The sequence below is a fragment of the Lasioglossum baleicum genome, chromosome 1, assembly GCF_051020765.1.
Source record: "Lasioglossum baleicum chromosome 1, iyLasBale1, whole genome shotgun sequence".
NCBI lineage: Eukaryota > Metazoa > Arthropoda > Insecta > Hymenoptera > Halictidae > Lasioglossum > Lasioglossum baleicum.
Genome location: NC_134929.1, coordinates 14,997,241 through 15,021,449, shown reverse-complemented (window position 1 = coordinate 15,021,449; position 24,209 = coordinate 14,997,241). Strand labels below are relative to the sequence as shown.

Genomic DNA, 24,209 nt, shown 5'->3' with positions numbered 1-24,209 from the left:
CTGAAAATCAAGAACAGGTTCGTACGATTATTTTTACAGCGTTTGGTACATTGCAAGTTAAATATTCACCTCGCGTGGACGTTCGACGACCATAATGTCAGTCGCCGGTACTAAATATACTATGCGTAGGGATATTTATGGTGAAACGTAGCCAATTATTCCGTACGCCGGCTGACTATTACGAATGCGTGTCCAGAGTCGCCAGATGAGGAGAGGGAGCATGAATCGAGGGGGAAAGGTTACCCTCTCTGTGCCAGTACTGGATTAGTCACATGACATTGCGACACATGCACGGCAGAGACGGAACCTGTCACGTGACCAAGCCGCGGCGGAAGCGGGGGAACAGTGTTGTAGAAGGGGAAGGTAGAGTTGGGACACGGCTTAATCTGACGACTCGGCAAAGTCGGGATTAGATAATCTTGTGGATTACTAATAATATTTTTATAAAATTATTTACGAAGGATTCTTGCGATTTTTTAGCAGTTATTGTTTCGAAATGATTAGAAATAAGGACAAGAATTTTTTAGTTTTTATGTTTCGAATTCAATTAAAAATTAGGGCTCTTTATGTCAATTATTCTAAGTTCTAGTATATAAAAATATCTTTAATTCAATTATTATAAAATAGCTATATTTCTTGGCTAAGTACTGCATATACCTGTTGTAACTCGATGTATCAAACGTGTTACATGCATTTCGTACTTCTCGATGCCTGAAGTACTGAAGTGAAAGGAATATTAAATATCATAAAAAATCGCGTCTGGTTTGTTGATGATTAGCAATATGGTTCTGCGCGCGGTAAAAATTCTATTGAATACCAGCATCCGGAGCTAAAGAGCAGAGGTTAATGCACCAATAATTATCTTTTTTTGTCACAAATTGCGTTTTTATTTGCGCAAGTTATGACGTAAATTGTAAATGATCGTCACATAAAACCTCTCACATCTCTGAAAAAAATAATTTTTTCACATAAGTGGGTTAACACTTTCTTGTAAAGAATATCAAGATGCATTAAGTGACGGGATAAAAAATATATGTTTCCATTAAAAAAAAAATTAATGACCTTTATATGTCCTCCACGCTTCCACCTACAAAAAATTATTAACGTCAGAATGTGCCCCTCTCCATACCATTCGACCCTACGTGAACCATTTTCCGCTACGAATAATAATAGTCATGTAAATCGAAATGGTAATATGTGATGTCCCACCCTGTGTAACTGAAGCTACTTCTATGATTTTATCTTGCACCAATTACAGTGAGAAGTTAGTTTTTCGAAAGAGATTAAGATAACAAAAACTGCGACAATAATCTTTAGTAGTTATTATAACAAATATCATGCAATCTTCTTTTTTACTAAACATTTTTTCATTGACAATTTTTTTATTGGCAAATAGAATCGGTACCGTACAGTTGTACCTTCTTTTTGCAATTAATATACAGTGACTCCCACTAATATTCGGACACTCATAAATGACGATAACTTTTTTAATATTGGATCATACGATTTGAAATGTTTTGGGAAGTTTGAACAATTGGTTTGCTACATAATATGACCAAAATTTTCAAGAAAAAATGCTAGTTGTCCGAATACCAGAGAAAATACTAACAGCTGTATTTTGCAACTTTTTTATACGGGCTTATATGGAAAGTTTAAAAAGATCTACATTTTGTATATCTGTATCAATTAAACATATTATGAAAATTTTTGAAGATGGTAAAAATTGCAGTTTTTCACAATTTTCGGCCTCTAACTGCAATAAACCTAAAGATTCTTACATCTTTCAATGTCCATCGTTTTGAACTGATGTATTTTTAACGAATTACGTTTTAATTAATTGATGTATTGCGAAATGATGTATTTTTAAAATGTTCAATATAGGCCCACATAAAAAAACTATAATAAAATGCAATTTTTAGTATTTTCTCTACAATTCTGACCAGTTGCAATTTTTGAAAAAATATCTCTTCACATCGTATGGTACACTAATTGCTTTAACTTTAAAAAAAGTTATTGTTTTGTTTAGAGCGTCCGAATATTAATGGAAGTCATTGTATAATAGTTGAACAACACCGGCGTACATTCACAGCTTATCGAAAAATACTTAACTAATTGCGTCAACTATTGGTCCGAGTGAAATAAAAGAAAATCGGAATGAAATTATCAGCAAATTGCTTCCATCGCCGTCACAAAACACTAATATACATGAGCGGGAAATTAATATTCGTTACGCGAGGCATCTACGTATGCAACCTACAGGAACTACATTTCCTCAGCTTTCGCGGGCCATAATAATTGACGTAAATGAGATTACGCCGTTGAATGGTAACTGCATCGAAATGCAAATCAACCCCCAGGCTCCGCAATACCCGGTAATTACGTGTCTCCGTGATTCGCCGATCCGATTCGGAGTTTTTAATTTCCACGGCGTGTATCGCGGCTAACGAGATCACGGCATTCATTTTGTTGAAGATTAAAGCCGCTATTTTTCGCCGCTGCTAAACGACGGATAAATCTGTCATCGTGTCTACGTCTCTTCCTCTGCTCCTATTAACCGAATTATTTTCATACTATGGCCATGGGGGCTGATGCAACAAGAAAATAACTGTATCACGTTGTTATTCCTCCCACAACTATGTCGCTTTAGTTGAAACAAGGACAAGGTTTCGTCTCGTATATGTATATCCCATCTTTTCAGAAAAATAATATTTCAGATTTTCTTCTTTCGAAAAACTGCTCATATACAGGGTGTCCCAAAAATGTCGGAGAATCTTGGAAGGGGTGGTTCCTCAGATGATTTGGAGTAACTTTTTCCTTTACGAAAATCTTCTGGGTACGAAGTATTGGGTTGGCAAATAAGTTCGTTTGGTTTTTGTGATTTACTCCAATGTAAAAAACCGAACGAATTTATCTGCCAACCCAATATTATACCAATTTCATATCCATAAAATTTCAAAAATCATAGGGAATGGAAATATTATATTCTAGGTCCGAAGAAATGTATAGTAATTTTCGAGTTAAAATTGCTCCGAGTGCAAATGGTTTACGAGTTATTTCATTTTTATGATCATACCACAATTCCAAGTTATGTTGCTTATAAATGATATGTATATTTTTTCAATTCTGCTTCGATAACTTTCACATATACACGGTGTCCTAAAAATGTTGTACTTCCTTGAAAGAGGCGTTTCCTGAGGTCGCCTGGAGTTGTAGAAGGGGAAGGTAGATTGGCGAGAAAAGTCTGGCGATTCTGTTTCTAGGTGCGAAATGCCGACTTCGCTTTTATCATTTCTAGGTGCACGTAACCCTCTAAGCGTCCTAATTGACTTAAAGTACAGGTTGCATGCAAACTGCTCGTAAAAACCGTGTAGAAGTAGAACACCGCGAGGTGTGATAAAAGCTTGGGACGTCCGCCGATGATTTCGTCCGGTTTCAGAAACACAACGACGAATTACCTGAGTGGCCTAACTGTCTGTCGGTTGTCGCCGTCTCCACGCCTCGAACGAGTCCGTCGAGTAACCAGATTTGTCGCGTTGTCGTTGTATTGCGAACGAAGGTTAAGAGAAGCGCCGATACCTTTCATTACGTGACACACATGTGGTATTAGGCGAGTGCAAAGCTTCTTGCGGTTTTAAGCAATAAAGACGTAACAACATATCGAGTTCGAGCTTCGTTCCGAGCATACGTTAGTTTTCTTTATGCGGCTGAACGCATAACATCCACAATTCCTCCTATTCGTTCTGCTATTTCATGCCTATTCTAGTGGATCGTGGCGATCGAATTGCTGACACTCTCCAGTGACGTAAAGAAAATGCATAAACAGTCCATAATAAATTTTGTTAGATCACAGCTTCGTCGTGACGTAATCAAAAACGTTATTTCGCTTGTCATACGCTCGTCAGAAATAATTGAATAAAAGATTCTGTGATAATATCTCGCTCATTTTGTTGCACAGTGTACAGCAACAAATTAGGCTTCATTATGTAACGTCACAATACAGACAAAAATAGATTAATCATTTTACATTTTACAGTATGTAAAAATTATGAATTTCTACCTCAAGGAACGCATTGGGGTTAAGACTCGTGGGTTTAGTTTACTTGTCAGAGTTTATGTATTTCCATGTAAACTGTGTTCTTGTGACAGGTAGCTATTTTAGTTTTGTTTAGTTTAACTGCCGAAGTAACTTCTGACCAGAGTTGGGCATTATTTAAGTAGATGTTCATTTAAAAAATTTAGATCATCAATTTAAAGTTGAAAAATATTAGAGAACCTCGTATCCATTGATATACATAAGAATATTAATTATAGAGTTGAAGTACGAACGGTGTATGTATGTATGTGTGTATTAACATATAATATAACAATACTTTTAGAGTCTTCCAATGTTTTTACTATTTTGTGCTCCTACTCATTTTATCTCCTAGTCGTTTGTGTTTTTCGTACTTGGCGACGTCAATTCCGTTTTCATAATTTCCAAGGAAATGGAGATAAATGAAAATTTACTCCTTACGTCAATAATTTTAACTGCTGAAAAGCAACGACTCCGTATTTTTACATTTTTGTCATAATCGCTTAAAATCCGCTGTCTAGTTAAGTATACTGCGGTGGTCTTTATGCAAAATTATATTGATCATAAGAAACAAAAAGTTGAACAAAAATATATTTCTTCTTTTAGTAACTTTAACAAGTCCGAGATAATATAAAAATGTCGTTAAATTAATGTCTCGACAGTTATGCATTTCGCCTATTTATTTGTGCAAAAATGCATAAAATTCTACTGCTGACGAATTAATTTGAAATCTTGTTTAAAGAAAAAGAGTGGGGACGACGATTGAAGAATTTTATACGATCAACCAAACGAAATGAACTTGAATTGATAATTATCACTGGTAATTTATGAAAGCAACAAAGAATACGTGCATCTCCTAGTGATGACGTCAATTCCGTATTCATAATTTCCAAGGAAATGGAGATAAATGATAATGGACTCCTTACGTCAATAATTTTAACTGCTGAAAAATAACGACTCCATATTTTTACATTTTTTTCATAATCGCTTAAAATCCGCTGTCTAGTTAAGTATACTGCAGGGGTCTTTATGCAAAATTATGTTGATCATAAGAAGCAAAAGTTAAACAAAAATATATTTCTTCTTTTAAAAACTTTAACAATTCAAAGATTATAATATATAAATATCGTTAAATTAATGTCTCTACAGTTATGCATTTCGCCTATTTATTTGTGCAAAATGCATAAAATTCTACTGCTGACGAGTTAATTTGAAATCTTGTTTAAAGAAAAAGAGTGGGAACGACGATTGAAGAATTTTATATACGATCAACCAAACGAAATAATCTTAAATTGATAATTATCATTGGTAATTTATGAAAGCAACAAAGAATACGTGCATCACGACTCGGGACAAAGACACCGATGTTTCCCATGGCAACTGACGGCTTTAGTCTTTTTCTCTTTCAGACAAACACATCGATTGTGAAATATGAATAATCGATCAAAGGCTCGCCAGAACCGGGGGTTTTTCATTCGACGTGAATGACTCCCCGTTGATTCGGTCGCGAGTAGCCACCGTTGCGGAGCCGAACAGTATTTTGCTTGTTGTGCGATACTCCCCTTTGCTTCGTTAGATGTATCGTGTCTCATTAAATCGGCAATAAATCAATACCGATATTCAACGGGTTTCAAGGTTCCCCCGTTTTTCCGGCGATGAAAATTAAAAACTTGTACATCGGATCTGGCCGTAGTTCTTCGCTTTTATGATTTATTACCCCCATTTACGGTTTATCCTTCCATTTTGCGCGAGCTCGATTGCGCGCTGAGAGAGAATAAACCATTGCGATTAAGCAACTTATTCACAAGCATTAATTTCTTCGATATTTTTCATTAAAAAAAGTATATTTTTGCGAAGGGGTAGAACATCTTGAAGATAGTGCTGATGATCTTAGAGTTGCAGTCGCTCGCAAAAATATTCGCACTGTTGTAGTTCTTTGAGGGGAGTGATTCCTAAGGTCGTTTGAAGTATCTTTTCCTGTTATGTGTAAATTATTTCAGAAAAAATTTGTTCATTTCATTTTCACTGTTTTATTATGCACATCCTGGAAAAAATTGAAATAGTCAAGTCGAAAATTAAAAAGTTCAAGTAATCCTGATTAATTAATTCGTTCGAACATTTGCAATAGAAATGAATCGATGAAATACAAAATATTATCATTTCCGACTCATCGAAATTATTGGAGGAAAAAGTACATTGTTTCTTAGAACATTTTTATTTTAATTGAACATCTTAGAATTGATCGGGGATAATATAGTGTTCAAATAATTTTTCGATCCACTACTGTATTACGCCGTATCGCAGTACAGTGTATCAGACACAAAAAACGATAAATTGTTCATTTTTTTACGTACGGTTATGATATCACAAGATAGCTGAAAGAACTGCGAATTTGATATCACAGGAAATACATAAATGCTTGTGTATATCTATAAGTATGTATGAAGTGCAAATGTATGATTTATTCACGAAATTCTAACATTCATCTCTGATAAATATTCAATTATGACTATATCCATACTGTTTATTCTACTGATTTAAAATATGCGTTGTGAATTGTAGATTGAATGAGTCATTTGCGATAAGCAGCAATCTGGATCAAAATTAATCACCTCCGCCAGCAGACTGTTAAGGATTTATAGTACTCGCTATGTTAGAAAAAAGATGATAATTGTTTAATACGATGCAGAACTAACAGATTGTTTAGTCTTTTTCGGAATACAGCAAAAGATTTCTTTTCCCTTCCCTTCTGCAGACGTAATACTCTGTTTAATAATACGAAGGTTGTCTGTTGAATAAATAATCTTGCGTTTAGTTTAAACTGATAATGTTGTTCCGTTTGACGTTTGTATGAATAATTTATAATTTTACGTAATTGTGTGTGATCGTCTTCTGAATCTTTTATACAGGGTGTCCCGAAAATGTTGTACTTCCTTGAAAGGGGTGATTCCGGAGATTATTTTATTAATTACTATGAATTACTATGGAGCTTTGCAGGGGTTAAATAATATTCGTTCCGACTTGTAGAGATCCTCAGAGGGTCTAAAAAATATTATCTTACGGAATTTTCCAAGTCAGGGTGGGTGCTAGTTATCGAGGGTTCGATAGTATCTGGAAAAGATAACAGAGATGAAGAAAACGGAGCGCGGCGTTAACAACCCCCGTGAACCATCCCCCGAGAGGTTTGGTTAAAAGGTTCAATATCCTCTAATAAAGGGTCTGCTATTGGAAGTGGATGCGATCATTCGATTACCCGTGTATTGCGGCCCCCAATAAGTTCAGATAATTCCAGCATATTCTCCAGTCGGCAGTCGTGTGGAAGAATCCAAACGAGCTATGTCGAATCCAGGAGCCAGCCTGGCGGGCGGGTGTGGTGATACGTTGGTTAACGAGAGAGTGCCATTAGAAGGAGTATTTCTTTAGTTTCGTATGGCTGAAAATTTTCGAGTAGCGCACTATGGCTGGTTGACAGTACGGCTGTTAGTATATGCCAACTCATAGAGTATAGAGTACCGGTACTCGGGCTCGTAACGACTCTTCGTAACGTGGAGGATCGATCGAGGTGCCGGTGGCCCGCACGTGCGCAGAACCTGCCTTCCACGTTTTCCTCCTCTTCCTCACCCCTTTCGCCATGGTTCGAGGCTTTTCTCGTTCTCCTTTCCCTATCTTTATCATCGCTACATCCCCCTCACCACTTCGTTTACCCCGTTCCTGTATCTTCCTTTTTTTCCCCCGCATCTATTTACGATTACCCTCCTCTCTTCTGTTTTCCCACGGTATTACCTATTCCCTTTTACGTTTCTCTCTTTTTCCCCACCCCCGCAAAGCCTCGCTCCACCACATCGAGGTGAACCGACCAACCCACCCCTCCCTTATGTACCGCGTCTATATGTTACGGTATGTATACCAACTTCACTCATGTGAACGATTCGCGTACGCACTATTGGCCGAAAATACTAGACCACCTGCGCCATTGTTGTTCTTCGGGCCGGTAATGGCGCAGTTAGATCGGCATTAATCGTCTGGTCGAACAGCGGAACACCTTCGATCACACTCCGCCAGGAACTGCCGAAATTCTAGATGAAAAGACGATAACTTCGTTTACTGAAATTTGAGGCTCCTTCAGGGTGATAATGGCACAGTTAGATCGGCATTAGCGTGTACGTTTTACCGCGGTATTTTTCCCTAATTAGATGAAAATGAACACGTGTATTACAAACGTATCCGTACCTTTCGCTACATTTTCATCAAATTAATTGTTTTTAAAAGCACATTTACGTAGCGACGTCGAGCCATAGTAATATTGTTGTCTTTTATTTTATTGTGTCCTGTTATCTTTCTTCATAAAAAAGTCATTAAATCGCAATCCATCTTACAGCAGGAAATAGGGTAAATGTACCTATTACTGGGGCTGTACGTTTTACTGGGGTATTTTTCCCAATGAGATGAAAATACATAAAAATCAATATATTTTGTTCTGGATAGATTTGTATAATTCAATGAGATTGTATTCTCGTAGCAAGGCAAACAAAATTATCAATCATTCTCATATTTTTATAATCTCAGGACTTGAGAAAACATTCTTTATACAAGGTGAAAATAACATAATTTTTCTTCTATCTCGATCACCAAACGACTGTTGTTCACATGATCGTACATTCTTTATACTGCTTTAAATTGCATAGGGGAAAGTTCTATTATTATTTAGATATTTACCTCGATACAATAAAAATATAAAAAGAAATTCCTATTTCCTTTTTAACAAAAAAAATTAAGCCGTTAGCATTACGTACATTATAGTGAAGGAGGTGCTCATTACTACGACACAAAAATCACTAGGGGTGTCCCTAATACTGTGGTGTGTATTGCAATAGTTAATTGCGTTAATGTTCGTTAACACATTTCTTGTATCTCATAGAATCTTCCTGTCCGTTAAAACGAAAGACAAGTGTGAAGAATAAATGAAACACGTATGTAGAATATAATTTTCTCTGTCAGTTATTTAATTTCATGAAAATCCAATTCGTATGTTTGTTGAATGATGTCATTGAACGTAACTGGCATTTGATAATTTTAGTTGCGACAAGTATCTGTTTTATGTCGAACGAGCTATAATACAGTCTGTAAGTTTGCACTCTTAAACAATTCTGGAAAAAATCAATAATCCTATCTCGCTGTCAATATTTATAAACATTCGCATCAGTAGAGGAAATCAATTTTGGGAAAAATGGAAGGCTTCAACTGGAAATGTTTGGTGCAATGACAAAAATTAATAATGTAAAGAATTTTGAATTAACATGAAAAGTCTTGATGGACAAAATTTTGTTCCACGGTTATTTAATTTTACACGAGAACTCCTTTACAGTTGTGAATTGTGTGCCACCCCATATAGCGGCATGTAAAAGTATCGGGCCATAACAGATTTTTGTAATCTACTTTAATAAATATTTATTACGCCGTTGTAAGAAATTAATTACCCTTACGCACTAACGGCAGCGTTATTAAGCATCGTCCATGCGCTAGTAATAGCACACTTAAATGAGAATTAATTGTCCATCAGACTTGCGGAACCTTCGACCATACTTTGTGAAAGAGATTAAATTGGAACAGAATATTGTGTACGTATACGAAGTTGGTCAAAGGAAAGTTTTAATTTGTACTAAGACTAGACTGCGGATGTTTATACAATTTGTAATTTTTATAGACGAATTTTCAGAGAGAGAGAGAGAGAGAGAGAGAGAAACTCGAATCAAATAGAATCTTATTTTCCGTGGTAGTAGCCTTCACAGATCTGAAATAAATGAAAATCGTACTAAATTCTGTCGTATTTTATATCCTAGCCTTTTTTAAAATATTTTCGAAAGCCATAATTGCATAAAGATTCGCAGTCTAGTCATTATTTTAACATTTGTAAATATTTAAATAATTGAAAATGCATGAAACTTAAAATTATATAATTCAGAAACTTAAATAAAATTCGATTTTTCTTTCTACAGCAAGGTTCGCTCTGATTTTCAGATTGATCATTCTCCGAATGTACATGACAGATAATCATTGAATAGCCAATATAGGTCTTATTAATAAAAATCCTCACAAACTGAATGAAATGGATTGTTCAAATGGTACAGATTATATGGTACATACATCATAAATGACAATATGGAATTATCAAGTGAATTAAGTATTCACTTTATATCATTTATATGGAAAATGACACAAACAATTAGTTTCCGTGAGAAATTAGCAGGTCGATAGTCAGTTGATAAATGCACCGATGCAATTGCGAAAATAATCGTGTCATAGAATGGGAGAGAGTCGCTAGACTAGGCAAAATATTCCGGTATGATTTTTTTCCAACTTTTTATCGAACAGTGCTATAGCCTGGCCCAGTTGTTGGAATCGCGCTGTGTAATACATGCATACGTGTAATAATGCACATAAATTACATATTTCTTAGCGCGCGGTGTTTTAATGATTTTTTTTACACGTAACTAGGTGGCATGCACTCCGAATACCGTGAAACATCAGAGTGTGCAAGTGTGCTTTCGTACAGACATGGTCATTATCTAAATATTGGGTTAATTATAGTACATGTATATGTACTATAGTATATGCGTATGGTAATAAGGTAATCGTGTAGATTACATTTAATATTTATTTTCTAAAAAGCCAGGACTTTTCAGTCTCAATGACACCCATGTTTAAAAATAATATTTTTGAAAAAGAAAAGTGAGACATATGGTAGAAATTAAATTTCTGTTACTATTAGTCTGCAAAACTGCATACAATATATACATTTTCTGTATAAATTACACGAAACAGAAGCCAAACAAAATTTCTTATTTCTTTAACGATTTAAATGATCGATATTCTTAAATTCTTCCAATCTTTCTACTATTTTAAATCTTTTTTCTAACAAATGCAACATTTGTTCATCTTCTAGCCCTACAGAATTCTGCAGGAGATAAATTTTGATTTCATTTACTAACAATGTTTTTAAATAACCGGCTATCAGGAATTCCAACGAAATGCAACAGTTATTCATCTTCTAGCCCTACAAAATTCTGCAGGAGATAAATTTTTTTTTTATTTACACTGTGTTTAAATAACTTCGTTTTGCGTTACCAATTAAGATAAGATAAAACAATTCGCGTTGGAATTATCTTTCGTGCGGTTCTGAGAAAAGTCAGTCTCTAAGAAGTATCAAGTGTCAACAGAAGCGTACACGAAGAAGAATTCGTCACGGCCGGAATTGTCTAGAGGTCTAGAGTCTAGAGCAGTGGTTCTTAACCTTTTTGAAGTCAGGGAAGAACACTTGTGATTATATGAAAAATTTGCGGAACACCAAAATTAATGATCCAAAAAACTAACAAAAACATCCCGCGTAGAAATAAATATATTTTAGAAAATATGTTATTAAATATATTATATTTAATATATTTCTCGCGCAATTTTTCGCGGAACACTTTCAAAAAGCTCGCGGAACACCGGTTAAGAACCAGTGGTCTAGAGACATCGCGGTTTTTAGGAAAGAAAGAGAATCAGTAGAAGATGGCGAACGAAGCGGTCGTCCTCCCTCCACGGCTCAAGTCTGCGAAAAAGTTGAAGCAATCACTTATTCACCGTGAACATGGACTGGGATAAAACAAGAAAATAACGTATTCTACATACTGATCGTCCATCAGGAGATGGCAGTGAGAAACTTGTAGGAACCACGTGACATCCCTACTCCGCGCTACACTCCGTGCTACTGCCATCTCTTGATGGACGATCAGTAGAATTGTGATAATACCGACACTTGCCTCGTATCACTCGAATCCGGACCAGAATTAACAAACTCCGGCGACAGGTTCCTACTGCATATTAATCTGTTCTCTCGCGCGTCCTTTATAGTCGTTCAATATTGGACAGACAGTTGGGCAGGTGTCTCGTGTCATCTACGTTATTCTCGAGACCTCTCACCCCTGAGGATCAAAATTCACTTGAAGGATCGCATTACAGGGGACAACAATGAAATGAACAATTACACTTTCGTCAATCACATTTAATAATGAAATCTTTTCCTTGGAGTGCTTTATTGAGGACAGCAAAAAACTTCAGAATAACAGTAGATTCTTTGTCAGCCTCTTTATGTTCCTTCTTACTCACCACCTTACCCCCACCGTCATGCCCCATGAAGGTTATGTTTATAATTTTCATTAAAATAGAATTTAGACATCAAATTAATGTTGAACCAATGTGTGATATTAAAATCTACACAAATCATGTAAAACTTACCTTTCATTAAGTTTTCATTCCTTAATTCGATTTTTATGTTCTCACAAGCCACTTGCTTGAAACGATTAATCCCAATTAACTTTCTTTTGTTTAATCCAATCTCTACTTTAACGACAAATGATGGTTCGCCCATTTATAAGTATACAGGGTATCTCAAAATTCCTTCAACATCCGGAAATGGGAGGTTTCTCAGATCATCTGAAGCAACACTTTACTTTGCAAAAATGGCGTATTAATGAAAAACACGGACCAATCAGAGCACGACCTAGACGCGTGTTGGCACAGTTGGCCAGTTGACAGTTTGCGCGCCGGGCCGACTGTGCCAACACGCGTCTAGGTCGCGCTCTGATTGGTCCGTGTTTTTCGATAATAACTTCTTAATAAAGCCGCGCACGCCATTTTTGCAAAGGAAAATCTTGCATCAAATGATCCCAGGAACCTGCTCCCATTTCCGGATGTTGAAGGAATTTTGAGACACCCTGTAGATGGCACAATGAGTGAAATGAATATTGTATTGCGAATAAAGGCAAAACATAACGTTCTCCATCTTACCCCGTTCGCTATTTTACCCCAATCTCCCCTAATTATCGTTTTCTATGCTTCAAGGCCGTAATGATGTTTGCACTTGGTCTAATACTATTTTGAGGGCGCGCACTCTGCTGCTAGAAATTCTTGTTGCTTCTTACCAGCAACTTGGTCGCCAATAGGAACGTAGCCGCGAATAGGAACGTTTACCTTATGCTCACCGCTCACATTTACTTAACGCGTGTCTACGTTCTTCGAGTGCATACCAGATCGACAAGCGAATGTCTTCGATGTGCTACACTCGCGAATCCGCGAAGGTGAAATCGAATAACTCGCGCGACGTCCATCGCGCACGTGTCTCGCGGTCGATGACCCTCACCGAGAAATAGTAAATTGTTCAATAGGTGTGTTCGTGTGATCTTATATCACTTCACTTTATTTTTGATTTTACGTGTAAATATTGAGAAACTAGACTGTGACATTTTACGTTTTCATTGAAGACTATCACACTGAATTACCGAGCATTAAAAATGGCTGTGTTGCCTTATAAAAATAACAAAATTTGATTGAATTTATTGTATTTATATTTTCAGCGATTTTGATCAATTAACACGGCGAATGTTCAAAACAATTTTGACATGGGCTTCCTACTTTAACTACTGCTTCCCACAATCAATGTAGGATATTTTTATTTTAATTATTTTTAATTATTTTTTTAATTATTATTAGACTGCGGATTTTTATGCAAAATATAAATGTTCAACATCAATTGCAAGAAAGACGGACGAAATAATAATCTACTTAGCTCTTTAATTATCTGAATATGTTGAAAATAATACATAAATATTTCTTGAACCTTTCGATTTTTCTGCTGTTTTAAATGTCATCTATTTAATTCCATTATAAATAAATAAAATTCCACATGTAAAAAGTAAAAACAAAAATCAGTTTTTCTCCATCAATATCTACAAAACTACAGATTTTTGCAAATTCTTACTTTCTGCAAATTATAGAATGATTTATGCAAGATTAATGTTTATGATCGTGTCTTTGTAATATTACTAACATTTTCAAAAATTGTCAGTTGTTTTAACGGGATTATTGACAAGATAATATTATTTGCATGTGCCAATAACTTGAATATGTGGTAGTAACGCGAAGATAATTCAGTAGAATTATGAGCAATAAACAGTGAAAGGTGAGATTGTTTAAAACGACCGAAATAGCGTCGCGAGCATCTCAGTTCGAAGTGGCTTTAAGGAGCGTAAAACTAAAAGCTCCGAATTCTTTCGTACACCTAACGTATTATAACACACATTTTATTGGGATACTAAATCCCCTTGGGTATGGCAACCGCGTTACAAGTTGTGACGTCAAAGCGTATTCGTATTTCGCAAGTCATTTGACCTTCGCGCGCACGTGTCCTCCCTTGGACATTGAACTTTCCTGCGGTTGGATATCCCTTCAGATTTCGCTTCGATAAGGGAACAGGGAATTTCATAAATTCTGCGGAAAGCTCGTTCGTTTGTTCTTACTGTATCTGTGATTGAAAAATTATGGTGATTTTATGTGGGGCGCCTGTGTTGAACGGAGCGGAGATCGTAGAAGGTCAATTCGTCGTTAGCAATGGCGAGATTAAATGTATTGTGACCGTGGGTTGTACTGGAATGTAAGCTGACGAAAAAGTGTTTCGAACACACGCAAGTATTGTGCGGAGTAATAATAGCTAGACTGTGGACGTTTATGCAATCTACAATTTTTGTATACGAATTTTAAACCTAAATATATAATTTAATCCAAATAAATAAATAATTATTAGGTTAGCAACTAAGTTCGCGACCTCCACATTTTCTCAAACAAAGTCACTTAAATATGTATTTTTTAAGCACGAGTATTTTATATCAAATTAATCGCAAAATTCAGAGCTTCCCAATGATATACAGTTCAAGAGGAATGATCACTGAATGAGGTTATAATGATACAATAAAAGAATTACGCGAATTTAGTTGCCAACCTAATAATTTTAAATATTCTTAATGGGTGAAATTATGTTGGATTTATCGGAGAAAAAACTGGTACCATTTTGCATTTTTCTAACGACATTACATAATTTCCTTTCCTTAAATTATTATTTTCTGCAAAAATAATATCTGTGTGCAGTATTACATAGATTAGTTGAAATTTTTTATACTATAAACACAAAACTAAGGCTTATTTAATTAATCAATGAAGTTAACCTTTTCAGTGGAATAACCAAGCTGCATGGTATTTTAAATATTTATCTAATTTAAGTAGTGCAATTCAATTGTGAAAAATTGAAGATAGATGAAAATGTTTTTCTCAAATGTATTCTTAAACTCTCTCTTGTGATGTTCTTACAGTTTAGTCACCTGGTCATTTTTGTCACAAATGCATAAAATTCGAGGACTATTTATCAACTTCTGTGTTCTGTTAAAGTCCTATGAACACTTGTGTATTTAAGAAATCGACAATGTGGCAGAAACATCCCCTTCTTCGTACAACAAATTGTGATAGAAGGGAGGGAAACATTCGCAAAGAGAGTGCCACGTGGCGACACTGGTGACATATGCTTTGTATCCCCTGACCTTCGTGCGATTGTATCGGAATGAAAAGGGAAACATGTACAAAATTAGCTCAAGTCGGACTGTTCACGATTTTGAAGAGGGTAAACTAACTTCTTAACATCAAATGTTTCATCCACTGTATTTCTTTCATGAACTGAAATTATTATAACCACTTGCATAATGATCTTGCATTAAAACAATCAATTTTCAAATGAAAGCCTAGCTAGACTGAATTCTTATAATTATAAGTATTTAAAAATATTATCAAAAGAAGGAATACATTTTAATTGAACTCCTGTTCCCTGAAATTGACTTGCAAAGTTTTGATTTTGCACAGAAGATCCGCAGCTTACTAATAAATAGAGATGTGCGAGAACGCGATAGTCGATATGAAAATTTAAGGATTCTCGAATGTATCGGGATTCTTGACAGTTTTGACAAAACTCGTCCAAGATCCCGAATAAAATTCACAACCCGTTCCGATCCGATATTTTCGGCTTCTCGCACTCGAATTGCCTTCTTTACAGCTGGGAAAAGTTGATGCTGAAACTATGGAGATATTTTCGGTGGGAATCTTTGGTGCGTCACTGTATAAGCATAGCTAAGAAATAAATTTTGAAGGGTTCAGAGATTCAATTTTGTTGAACAATGGACATGCTAGAAGAGAACATTTACAACATTAGAAACATTTACCGAGCCGTGGACAAGGTCTATGAACCGAACATACCGAGCAGAGTACACCCACACGGCTCCAGGGAACATATTGTCTGTGCAGCTAGTATATCATACGAATATCGATCCGTGAGAACAAGCTCATGGCTCTCTCGACAGAGTACAAATCTCCGCGCCCCAAAGTGACTGCCACGCGTAACAGCATGTCTGTTTCCCTGAATCCTCCGATGTAGTATGTTGTACCAATACGACGGAATTTAATCCCATTCGTCCGTTGTGTGAGTCAGATCAATTAGGGCTAATCGTGTTGAGAAATTACAGATATCAAAAGAATCGTGGCGCCGCCGCGCCGCTTTGTATAAAGTTAACTATCTTTTAACGGATACCGATTAAGATGATTGACGCCCGTACTATTTGATCAAGAGAAACGTTCATTTAACAGCATTGGTAATCTTGTTTATTTAAACAAGTTATCGGAATATTCATCGAGAAAAAAGCATTAATCACGCGCGCAACGGTTTCTGCAGAATCGTGTGAGTAATAGAATTTTTTAATGCTTCCGCTAGATCCGAAAACATTTATTTATCCAACTGACTAACGGTTGATAACACGGGCGCACATTGGATAAAGGCGAACTGAACTCCTAGCATGAACGACTGTGACGATGATTCGACAGCGGATTTTATGCGTTTATAACAAAAATGAGTACGTGCAATTTAAAACAGTAAAAACATTAGAAGAATTTAAAAATACTTTCATATTATTTTTTCACCTATTAAACATATTACAAAAGAAAATTCTATTTCACTCCAATTTGATGTAAGTCAAGTATAAAATTTTTATTTTGCATAAAGATCCGCTATCTACTCATAAAATTGTTTTTCTCGCAAATCTTCCCGACAAGCGTAAATAATAGCCACCCTACTGTACATATTAGAAGTTGTCTTTCATAATAAAAAAGGTATCGTTAGTCATTATTAGATTCCGGATGTTTATGCAAAATAAAAAGTTTGCGCATCAATTGCAAGACGCAGGAGCTAAATATAAATTTATATTCTTCGTTAATAATTTTAATGCGGTGTAAATAATACATATATTAATACTCTTAAGGGAGCAGATTCCTTTTTCTAGGATTGCAAGGGTGCGGGATTCGCGTTCTCATTTCTCGATAATACAAAAATGGGGGTTTTCAATAGTCAAAATCGCGTCCCATTAATTAACGATATTATAGTGGAACAAAAATTATCCAATACAAAATAATAAGAAAATCCTTTATGCTGTTAGTGCTAGTGAATTACGGACACTATTACATTGGTTGCAAAAAACAGTGTAACTTTTCCTCTTTCATATTTTTTCGAATCACACTAGTTTTTGAAATTTTGAAAGCTGGCTAGTAATGATGCGAACACCCTGTATACTGTATGTGACCGTAGAAGTACAAAAAATTATATAAAAAGACTGTACTTAATGTTATAGGTAGACCGCGGATCTTTGTGAAAAATAAAAATTATCTGCATCGACTGCAAAAAATAGAAACCAAATTGAATGTTATTTCTTCCCTCAAAGTCTTTTAATATTTTCACTGTTTTAAATTGCACTAGCTCATTTTTGTTATAAATGCATATAAAATCCGGAGTCTAGTCATGATTAATTTATACAAGTGAACTTTTCCACGTGAACCGCGCGTTGCAAGGGAAATAAAACCAAACGTGCTGGAACGGACAAATTGCTATGCTGTCGTTACGTGATTAAAGGAGAGTCCCACTCAACAGGTCGTACTTGATACGATATCGTTGGCCTGCGGAGCTGAGACCCGGCCGCGAATTAAATTAAAGGAAGAGAAAGATGTCAAGGCGACAGGGCTGGCGCGTTCGCATGAATGTATTTACGCGTACTCGAATATACATACGGCGCGAATGCAGAGCGTGTTGCTGCGGCTCCGCGGCTGGGCTAGGTAGCAAATGCTGTCTGGACTACTTGAACGGGCGTCGTTGTATGTAGTAAATGTAGTCATGTAGTATCGAGCAGAGCGAACCCTATAAAGAGCTGGGAGAGAAAGGGACGATACTCTCGTGTTACGTGAGACACGTGAGATACTTGTCGATACTCGAGATACCCGGCTCGAGGACACGAAGAGCCGGGGACACCTGAAGTCGGTTTAAAAATCCGCGGATTACGAGAAGACACTCGAATTACAGAAGCCGCGGTGATATGTGGGAACACGAATCTCGGTCAGTGGTCGCAAGAAAGTGCACGATCTAGTTTTAATGACGCCATTGGCATTCAGGACACTGCGATCTATTTCTGGAGAGGCTGTTGCTTAACGACACTTTATGAAATTATGAACTTATCCCGCCACCCTTCAGTTCCATCCTTGCATCATCATTAGACAACGGATCTTTACGCAAAATAAACATTTTCTACCTGAACTGCAACGAACTGGAGTGATATAGAAATTGATTTTCATTCTTAACCCTTTGCACTCATTTGTCGAGTGTGACTCCACATCAGAGAAAGAAAAATGTAAATAAAACGAGTTTTTATATTAGGTTGTCCCAAAAGTTTCATTCGGAGTGTGTTTGTTTTCGATTCATGCACATAATGTAAAGAAAGTACTGTTAGGAAGCACTAAAACAGGCGTGGGCACGGGTGGAGCCCCTCAAACGCCTGCTTCCCCCACCAAGCTTCCTTTCGGTGGCGCTCCTCGTTCCTCCGATGCACGACGCCTGTGCACTGCTTGCGACAAGCGAAATGCGTCCTTCCTACATACTAACGACGGATGCTGGTGGGGGACAGTGGGCGCTACGGTGGGGACAGTTTTGCCTCAATTGAGGCAAAATTGCCCACCCCTGCACTAAAACATTAACATAAAGACTGTCACATTGTTCTGTATTTATTTAGAAACATTAAAAGAACGCATTCCGAAAGAAACTTTATTTAAACTTTTATAAACTCTTCATTAATTTAATTATCTTATGGTTTAGTTAAAAACAAATAGAAGTTCCACGAATATAAATTACAACAACGTTTGAGAATTATATTTAATATAATTAGTGAAGAGAATTGTTTAAAACAAGAAACTGCCCTTTGAAGTAAATAAAACACTTAAAATTGTAGGGAATTGTTGGCAAGAGAATTGAAAAATAATTCGGAGTAAAACATATTAAAATGATTGAAAAGTTACTTATAATATTACCACAAAACATGTCAACGCGTAATACTAACTTTACAGTACAAATTAATAGTTATTTTCCAGGAGTATTTCGGAGTAATGCATTAAGTAATTTACGTTTCTCCCTAACAAGGGTAATAAATTGCTTGTCACGACTAATCTAATCGTGTTTGAATGCCTGTTTGTAACTAACTCGTTGTAAGAGTGGTTGATTATTAATTTTCTTCTGTGATTCAAACAACCTCGTGTAAAAAGTAACACACCATAAATAACAAGACCTGTAATTCTTCATAATTTCAATATAATTTGAAGAAATTCAAGACGAAAATGTACCCGAGCATCATGAAAGTGGATTTACGTCAGTAATTTGTACTCTGTTGCATTATTTCAAGTCGAGGCAGATTATATAGCGCGATCATCTTGATTATAGTACGTTGACGGAAAATCCAATACAGATCGATATCGTGCTGCCAATTTAGTAATCAAGCAGCTTTATTACACAAAATGGTCGATTAAGACGGGATAAATTTAAACTTGTTCTGTGTGCAATTATACATACACAAAATATAGGTAATAACAGTTTGATAAGAAATCATGTTTTGTAGAATTTATTATCGCTTTTACTCACACGAACATATTATAGGTGGGTCACTACATATCACCACTTCGAGATTTACGGTAATATTATTATTATTCGTATCGAAAAATATATGGTTCACGTAGAGTTGAATTTTTTAGGTGGACGTGTAGAGGAAATATGAAGGTCATTAACTTTTTTTAATATCCTTCTATTTTAATATTTTATATTCCTCACGCGAAAGTGTTAAACCACTTATGTGGAAAAATCATTGTTTTAAGAGATATTAGAGTTGTCAATCGTGATCATTTACATCATAACCTACAACTCTACGTCAACCAATTTCCGCTAAGAGCAATAACAGTCATGTAAATCGAAGTGGTAATACAAACGCTTGTATTTATGACGTAAATGTCAACGATCGTCACATTAAATCGATCATATCTATTTAAAAAAAAGATTTTTTCACATAAGTACGTTATCACTGGACTGCGGATTTTATGCATGTATCGGAAAAATGAGTAGGTGCCATTTAAAACAGTGAAACAGTTACAATAATCTACAAATGCGAATCTAATGTTTTTAGCTTGTTAAAACGATTAAAGTAAGAATTAAATGTTTATCTGGCTCCAGTCTTTTGCAAATGGTGCAGACCATTTTTATTTTGCATAAAAATCCGCAGCCTAGTTATCACTTATCACTTTCTTTGAGAGAATATCAGCATGCATTCAGTGGTGCAATAAAAAATATATGTTTCCATTTTAAAACGGTTGATGACATCATATGTCCTTCATATGTCCTCTACGCGTCCACCTATGATTAATTATGTGTCAATGCCCTCTTGATACCATCCAACTTTACGTTAATCAATTTCCTTTAAGAACCCCAACATCCGGTATGAATAATAATCGAAATTGTAATATGTGGTGACCCACCCTGCATTTTATAATTTAAACAGGTATATAAGTTTGCATTTGTAGGTATATTAAGGAAATTGCTAACATTATTGCGACACATTAAATCACGGAAGCCTCGTGATATAATAGCTAATGCTTACTTAAGAACAGGTTAATATTTGCTTAACCTACTGAAGCATTGAATAACGAGTTCTAATTCCGTAACTATTAATTAGCTTTGGAGGAGCTAAAATTGAAGTGAATATTTATTATATAATAATTAGACTGCGGATCTCTATGAAAAATAACATTTTTTTACCTAAATTGCGCGACAAACTGAAGTGAAACAGGAATTTATTTTCTATGTTCAATATGTTAAAAAAGAATATAATAGCATTTTAAAATTCTTCTAAGTTTTGTCACAAGTGCATAAAATTCACTGTCTAATAATAATAAATATTGTGGAAACATTATATAATAATTCCTAATTTGTAGCAACTGTGATTAAGTAAAAAATTTAGAAAAGTATACAAAGGAGATTCCCCACCAGTTTGAAATAGGAGATATGTGTATAAATTATTTTCAAAATTTATCTTTTAAACAATAATAAATCTCGAATGCTTTTATTGTCAATTTATCTTTGTATTATACATATAATATCTGATCAGTGTGCTATACGATCGTCTTTTTAAATTCACTAGCTATGTGATCTAAAGTGAACTAAATTGATCAACCATTTTCTTTAGTAATTTTTCACATTGTTCCTATTTAGATTCAAATTTTTTATTCACAGTCTGTCTCGATATGAACTGCAAAAAATATCGATGACACTGGAATGACGTTAGAATGACCGTGGGGGAAGAATTTTTTCTTCATTTACATATGCACCGCCCACGAACCGTATAATCATCCGTTGGTTATATTTTCTTGGAGCCAACGGTAGTGGAAATAATTTAGTAGATCATAGTTTCCGTTGTTTCCAACTTGAGTGCTGGCCACGTCACTTATAGGGGATCTGACAATCAGTGGCATTGAAATTTCAATTTTTAGTTATATTCTTTCAGACTCAAAAATTAGACGCATGACTATATCTAAACATTGTATGACACAAACTATTCTCTTTCCTTCATTTCTATCTTCAAAATTTCTATATCATTTTTTTTAAATTGCTAATGCTGACATTTTTGCAAAAGAAAAAGTTACTTCAAATCTTGTATAAAAACAAAAATTATTTATACACTTTATTACACCAATCAAAAGGTAAAAATACACTATGAGCGAGCTTTATTACCTGACTATATATGTTTACGAGAAAAAAACTAATAAAAACTTCGTTTACCGATAAGATCAATTACCGCAAGCTTTGATACACCCGTGATATTTATACTTTCACGAGAGTCTTGCATTAGCCTGCAAACAGGGTTAATTATAAACTGTTCTAGTACTACAATACTTAACTTAATTGTGGCATAAAACCTGGCGAATTGACTGATTGTGTGTGTGTGTGTGTGTGAATCTACGATTCAAGATTGATTAGAATGTCCTATACTGTTACTATAATATGAACTTCAATAGGATTGTTGCATGGTATGGTGGGGGAAGTACCGTAATGTAAACACCTTTTATGTGCGCGGAGGCGCATCGGAGATTTCAAGGTCACCTTAATTTCTTTAAATGTAAGGACCTACTTTATCTATCAATCGATAGAGTATATGTAGAATTCTGCGTAAAAATATATTGACCTCCATATGTCCTGAACCTAATAGTTAACAAGATATTATCAAAATAATTTTCAATGTGTGCCTGCTACCTGGAAGCTATTGGGTTGGCAAGAAAGTAATTTCGGTATTTCAAGGTGAAATAAAAAAACCGAATTTTTTTATCCAAGCGATAAACTTTTAATCAATAACATATTTTCTTATTTATTCCTTCTGGCAAAAGAACATCGAACAAAAGGGAAAATATCTTATTTATTAAAGTTCATTACTTGAATAAAAAATTGTTCTCCTGTTTCACCTTAAAATGTTCGAACTGATGTTCCTCAACTAGAATATCCCGAGTACTAGACTGCGGATCTTTACGCAAAATAAAAATTGTTTGCATCGATTACAAGAAGCAGAAACTAAACGAAATGTTATTTCTTCCCTTGAAGATTTCAATAGAGGGGAAATCATTGACATCTTCAATTTTTAAAATTTTCCATCAATTTTGAATTTTATCTACTCAATTTTGCTATGACTGCATGAAGATCCGCAGTCTAGTGAGTACGTATGGAAGATGATTTCGATAATATCTCGCTAACTGTTAGATCTAGGACAAAGGTCAATACATGTGTTTACTGAGAATTAGATACTCTATTGACTTACGACGCAAAAAGTAGCTAATTCCATGAAACAGGATGCAGGTGACCTTGAAATCTCTGAATCGCCTCCACAATCATCAAGTTATTAATCAAGTTAGTTGGGACACCGTGTATATTTCGAGTCCCGACTAAAATCATTGTTTCCGTTTCCATCTCCGTCCCTATCTCCGTTAATAACACCTACACTGAAGTTTTTCCGGAAAGCTCGAAATGAGATTTTTAGATGACCGACGATGGAGGGGGCAAAGAGAAAACAGCGGTACGATAGAGAAGGAAAAAACCAATTAGAAGTATAGAAAGGAAAAATGAAAGAGACAGAAAGAGAGGGGGGGGGGGGTACAGGGCAAGATTGAAGCAGGAGTGGGATAAAAAAGGAAGAATTTAAAGAGGCTCGGATAAACGGAAAGAGAATATACGGCAGAAGGGAGAAGGGAGGGATACAGAGATCCAGATGAAGAGAGAGATAGAGACAAGTTTTTGCTGTCTTTTACTTTTTATCCGTCCGTCTCTCTCCCTTTCTGCCGTGGAAACGTGGGCGTGGACGTAGGCGAGGTAAGCCTTCAGGGCCGACGAGCATCGACCGATCCAACTGGGCGCCTCGTAAATCACGCCCAACCTCGTGATTCTCAGCAATCTTTGATAGACACGTCGATATACGATTTTTCATCTCGGCGCGCTCAAATTCTGGTGCAACTCTGCCCGAAAAACAGCGCCCGCGTCCCTTGGCAAACTGACGCCTAGTCGCTGCGGCTACAGTCTCCGGATCGCGAAACTGGTTCTTTAGTAAGAAACTCCGCGCAGGATTTACCAATAAGCGATCTACTATTTCTTACTGTGTTTGCTACCATTGGCAAGAAATGCTAGTTTGCACTGAAAATATTTAGTAGCAAATCATTTACATATTCGACGCAAAAAACTGAACTGTTACCAATGCTGAAACAGGTAGAATGAAACAGTTGCTGGCACTTTCGCATGCGGCTGTTTGGCTACTTGAGTGCGGCTCTTCCACAGTGTGTTATATCTAAATTCAAATAAAGAGCAATTTCTGTTCTATTTTTATCAATAGACTGC

General features: G+C 35.8%; 1 protein-coding gene across 3 annotated transcripts in view; it reads right to left on the bottom strand.

The window, feature by feature from the left end:
• The window catches only part of LOC143221731 (uncharacterized), a 48,075-nt gene that overhangs the window by 8,026 nt on the left and 15,840 nt on the right, over positions 1-24,209 (bottom strand). The window contains exons 2-3 of one of the 3 annotated variants that reach the window (XR_013011842.1): positions 11,875-12,036; positions 7-11,663 (exon numbers count right to left, since the gene is read on the bottom strand). The exons of 1 other annotated variant lie outside the window; for it this stretch is intronic. The gene's annotated coding sequence lies outside the window, so the exon portion shown is untranslated. Of the gene's footprint in view, positions 1-6; positions 11,664-11,870; positions 12,037-24,209 lie in introns of those variants that run through there. One more of the 3 variants, XR_013011841.1, reaches the window with a different exon arrangement.